Source organism: Triturus cristatus, chromosome 8, assembly GCF_964204655.1.
Source record: "Triturus cristatus chromosome 8, aTriCri1.1, whole genome shotgun sequence".
In the NCBI taxonomy this organism is placed as follows: Eukaryota; Metazoa; Chordata; class Amphibia; order Caudata; family Salamandridae; genus Triturus; species Triturus cristatus.
In genome coordinates, this window is record NC_140591.1 from 108484236 (window position 1) to 108490125 (window position 5890).

General features: G+C 45.7%; 1 non-coding gene across 1 annotated transcript; it reads right to left on the bottom strand.

The window, feature by feature from the left end:
* Positions 1-5043: 5043 nt before the first annotated feature.
* LOC146801649 (5S ribosomal RNA) lies at positions 5044-5162 on the bottom strand. The gene has a single exon (XR_014968346.1). It is a non-coding gene; the product is annotated as a 5S ribosomal RNA (ribosomal RNA).
* Between the last annotated feature and the right edge of the window lie 728 nt (positions 5163-5890).

Here is a 5890-nt window from a genome sequence, read left to right on the forward strand (position 1 = left end):
CCACTTTGACTTGCCATCCACCAGGTCCTCGCCAACATGTCATAACAGAGCTGCCATTTTATGGCGCTGTCCTCAGCTTTCCCGGCCATGGCGCTGCCGGCGACCTTCATCTGACGCCACCGGGCCAAGATCAGACACCTAGTCAAGGGCCCCCCGCCGCTGCCTTGCAGGCCGTTTGCCTGTCAAGCCGCATCAGGGGTTGAGCACCGCCGGGAGCTCGGACCCATCCCCTCCGGTGCTTGTCCACAGGGCCGGCAGTGCGCTGCGTGCACGGTGGGGGCCAGAGTTAAGGATCTCGCAAGTGGGCGGCAAACTGCTTCACAGGCTGTGCGGGATAAAAATTTATTTGCACGGTTCTCGTCCGTTGTGTGTTGTGTGACGTTTGAGCCGATCAGGGATGGGGGAGGGAAGGGGTGTAATCGTACAGAATTAATATCTGCCTCTCCCCCATCCCACTCCCTCCCCAAAACACAGACATAACAGTTTCAGTGATACGGCGGGGGCACGGTTCAGATGTCACTGCACGCACACACAGGGGGACACACAGGTAGCAGCTGGAACCGAGCAGCTGAGTGCTCCTCACTGAAGGCCCGCAGCGGCACATGGAGGCGCTTGCACTCTCCCTCCGCGGCACACAACCCTAGGACAGGCCAGCCGGGAGGCGCTCACGCAGGTGGTTGTGCAGGACACCAGCCCTCCTTCTATCTATCTATCTGTCTGTCTTTTGTGTCCATTTATGTTGCTGTGTGTCTGCCATTTAATACCTGCTCTCATACTTCTCAGCCTGTTTGTGTATCATTATGCCTGTTTGCTCTGTCTGTCTGTCGGCAGTCTCCATCACTCTACTCTTGCCATTGGCGTGTTTCGTTAGATGTGTAGCCTGCTTTTACAAGAGGCCGCTCTCTTTGTAAACACACGCACATGGTCCACAGACAGGTGTAATCCTCGGCGATGTTCACCACGGCGCTGGTTTGCACAACTCTCTTAGGAACGAAAGTACCGTATTGTGTTTCACATCTACCAATCCGACTCTACATCAAATTGTAAAACAGTTATTTTGCCAAACTGTTTTTCTCACGAGAAGCCTTTCGCAATAAGACACATTTCTCTTCTGCTTGGATCGTGAAAAGATTGTGCTTAAATCACCATTCGAGCATCTGTGTGGTATATCACACGTACTGTTATTCCCACTAGACTATTTCAGAAGGACCCTGTCCTGCTAATACATTTATTACAGATGACGGTCCCACTGGTGCTTAGCCCCAGCTGTTTGTTTAGTGCTCTTCGCTTTGATGCACGTACGTGCGTGCAAGGCACCCGCAGCAGGCTAGTGCAATGCACGCACAGCGAGCTGGTCAGTAGAGTTTACACTTTAATGGAGATCGATTCAACATGGCTTGTGGTGTTATTAAAGCTTCGCTCAAGGCAGACCTGGAGCAACACTGGCAGACCGATCGAATGACACAGCCATGCACTGTCGGGCTGGAGCTACTAACGTCTGACTAACAGAACATGAATGGACACTCTAGAAAGTGTTTCCATTGATAATGGCCTTTTCATTGGTTATGCAGCATTGGGAAATTATCTCATGACAATGCCTACTAGATTACCCCTTACTGCTGTTTGGGTTAATATTGTAAAACATTCAGATGTAGAATTGGTACATTTGTTGCTTAGAATTGGAGTGAGCTAATGGTGAATAATTAAATCTCCACCTACCAACATTTTTCCCAACTACATCATATTATGCACTGGTGATAAAGGGGGCGACGTTGGATAGTACCGATTTTAGATTTAATTAAATTATCAATTAGAATTTAAAAAGAAAAGTAATCAAAGCTGGTCTGAAATCCATGAACAGGCAAGACGAACATGTATTCCCTTACTCCCAGATTACATATTCTCTGCCAGCGAGAGCGTTTTCTACTTTCAACTGCACACCTGAATGCTTTGGTCATGACTATATTTACATTTAGAATTACAATCTAAAAGAGGGCCTACGTTTGATTGTAGTCTCCTGCTAAAATCAGATCATCTCTGGTGCAAAATGAGGAATTTAATTGAACTGCATCATGTACATACGAGACAATGGATGCAATTTGCAGGTGAGTAAAAACATACCCCGGGGCCACTGGAACTGTGCAGCGATTTCCGCATAATTCTATTAATCATTAATGGATCAAGAGCTGGTAAAAACCCGGCAACACGTGTTGAGAGCTGGTAAAAACCCGGCAACACTTGTTGGTGCACAGTGGAAGGCCCTTCGCAAAGGATGACTAGTCACCTTTCTGTTGTTTATTGCCATATTTGGTTTAAACTATGCCCAGAGAGAGTTAAGAAGTGTAAAAATGACAAAATAATGGAGTAATACCTTCAAATCGAGCCAAATAAAGTTTGTTTTCATGGTTAAATGGTTAGTTAAAAGCATTGCATACCATTGAAACCAAATCAAGTACATTCAGAATGTTAAAACTGCTCAAAACAGTTCTAAAAACTATTTACATTTTTAACATTAAACAGTGCATTCTAGGTTTGTGCAAAATATCCTGCAATTAAAATATTATTACATAAAAAGTAATTTCAAATTGAGCAAGAATTTGTTTTCATCCTGACAAGGTGCAAGTCCGTGGTGCAGCTAAAGGCATAAATCTAGCTAGCTTGAAGTACCTGATCATGTGTTTTAACCTATAGAAATGTTACATTTTACTCCGGGTCCTACATTTTTTTTATTTTTTTTGTAATTTCTTTAAATAGCGGCATTAAAAACTTTATCCCCTTGCAAGCTAGAGGTACAGACGTGCCACTTAACCAAGTAGGTACCGCTTCCCCGCATGAGCCTATTTCCAGGTTTCTGTGGACTAGTTTTAGGAGAATTTTCCTTTTTGTGCCAATGGTACTGGAGAAACAGAAGATGTGGGCTAGTGACTCTTGATTATATCCACAAAGTCGCGAAGTTGGATTTTGCGACTGATGTTTCCAGAAGGGGATAAGATCTTTTGTCTCCATGTTGCCAAAATGAAATAACTAATAACATGAACTGGTGCTTTAATACCATTGAAAAATACGCTGCCAGGTACTCCTGGGGGTGTAAGTTGTTATAAGAGTTAATCACTGGTCAGGCGTGTCGCCTTCACACAAATATGTTCTTATCTATTTGGCGAGATGAGATCCGAGTTGACATATTTAGTGCTTTATTAAATGCAGATTTTCAAATGCTTGCTGCCCAGGCTTCTTGCATACCTAGATCATAAATGGCCTGATTTAGATGATTTCCCCAAGAGCCTTTTAGGTTGCTGATACTCAATTTCCAGCCAGCATAGGATGTTGATGGATCGCCTTTCAGAAGGTTGTAGTCTCCAGCACAGTTTGATAAACGCGCTCTTACACTGGCATGCTGGATAGTTCACGCCAAACCAAAGGCGTACTTGGGCTGATGAAGCTGACTTTAGGATATTAAACAAAGATTTATAAACCTTTGTTTGGATCCTGTTAAGAGTGGCTATTTCCCGACCCTGCATAATTCCATACCATAGGACAACATTGGCGCTAGCCGAGCAGACATAACCGTGAGCAGATGGGTGAATGACGGACAGTTCAGTTTGTATTATAATGTTTTGAACCCATAAATGAGCGACTGTGCTTTTGCCTAGATAGCATCTAGTTAGTATTACTCCATATGACCTGCAAATACTATCAGGAAATGTGCTGTATTATGCTGCATACCTTGCCTTTTCTTGCAGCATAATTTAGTCAACCCTGTCGTATAACTTGGTCCTCAACTGCCGCATAATTCCAGTGGCTCTGCAAATACTTCTAGCTGGCTATGTGGCACCATAGGATGAATGCCACTGCTGAGATATGCAGCGATGTGTAGGCTAGGACTTGGAAGCCTCAAAAGGTTGACTCAGCGTTACATATGGGATATAGTACCCCTTTACATGTATTACATGGATATTGCAAGTCATCAAGGAGTTCCATGACCATATTGAGGAACGAAGCTGAAGGCTGAGTTCCTTTATAAAGTTATGGAACTCTGAGGTGACTCACAATATCCTGATCAGGTACGACCGGGAGATCTTTTTTCCTTATAATACATGGTCACATCTTCACCTTTACCACAAACCACTTAAATCCTTGGTGCGTAGTGAGAGAAGTTGGCCTGGTATATGATGTCCACTAATTAAAGTGGGCACCTTGCACCAGTCCAAACAACCCTTATAGTGGTTTAAGAGGTCAAAGATAACCTTAGAAAGCTATCCAAGTGGTAGCTGTGGAGAGCAGCCTTCAGGCTCAGTCTTGAAGGAATGTTAAGCAGCTTGTTTTACCAGAATGCAATCTTGTTGGATTGGTTAAATGAAAGGAGAACCGCACAGTAGTTATAACAAGCATTTGCAATGCAATAGGTCACGCTTTTACGCAAGTTTAAGCTATTGGCATTGTAAATGACAATGCCCTTTATTTATGTTTTAAAAACGAAAACAAAAATAAAAGGCATTATTTGCAATGTCAATTGCACAAACTCACATAAGTGCGAGACCTATTGCATTGCAAATGCTTGTTTTAATCCAGGACAGGCTCCCCGTATGCAAATAATGTCCATGCCCCAGCCCTATGTGCGTATAGAAAAGAGAGTGAGGCGAGGGTCCGAGTACTGCCTGGGTCCATGGCCCTTAATGTCACCGGCCTGGCTCTCCGCCTCGGCGGCCCCCTGCTCCCGGGCTGCCTCGGACAGCCCAGCCGAGGGAGGGGGGCCCGGAACCGGGGCCGGCGCAGCCCATCAGCAGCAGCAGCTTGCAGCAGCTCCCCAGCCTGAGCTAGGGGTCCTCTGTCCTGTCTTAGGGCAAAGGTTTTCTTCATTTTTTTCAGTTTTTGATTGGAAAGTTAAGGGCCACGCATATTGTAAACTCGTTGCCGGTTTCTTTATGAATAAAATAAAAAAAAGACGAGAGCAGAATATTTTTTTTTTTAAAGTGCTATTAGCGAGTAAGATTAGGTGTGATTGTGCTACAAACGAACACCCCCTGGTGTCAGTGAGCGGCAAAATGTCTACAGCACCGGGAATTCCCAGGCGGTCTCCCATCCAAGTACTAACCAGGCCCGACCCTGCTTAGCTTCCGAGATCGGACGAGATCGGGCGCATTCAGGGTGGTATGGCCGTAGGCACGAGAGCGTGCCTGTTCAGGCCTCTTGTGCTGACGCAGCCCGCTGGTCCTCACCAGGCGACCCTCAAGTACCTTTGCACATTTCCCTTTAACACCTGCCCTCCATATCAAACTTCCTGCACACTGCCAAGCACAGCCCTCTCTTGCATACACTTGCTTACTTTACACTTTCGCACAGGCTGGGTGGGACCTCCCTTCTTTAGGGGCCGGCTGCTGGCACTAGCAGCAGTCTGCCATTTTTAACAAGCCTCGAGGCACTTGCTTCGCCCTGGCCTCCAAGGCACTCTGCTCAGGACACTTCTCTATGTGCCGGGGGCTGCAGGGACTCCCGCTCAGCAGCTGATGCTCACCCGAAATCCTAACTATCACACTTTAATAATTTTCTCCTGATAATGTCGGCAGGTTTGACCTCCTGAAACTTATCAGGAGAAAAGGCCTTTAAAAAGGCAAAAACATGCAGAATTCAGGGGCATATTATCAAGGGCCCATCGCTGCTTTAGTGGCACTTTTTTGCCGCTAAAGCGGAGATATTTTTATCGCCCTATTAGCAAGCTGTCGCTAACAGCCGTTAGCGACAGCTTACTGGCGATAGCGGCCGGTTTTATTATCGCCTTGCATGCCAGCGATATTTATCGCTAATGACATACAATTTAGGCGTTCTGTCTCTAAACTTCACAAAAACATCCACTAACCGCACTTCGCCCTATTAGCAAGCACGGCCCAGACCC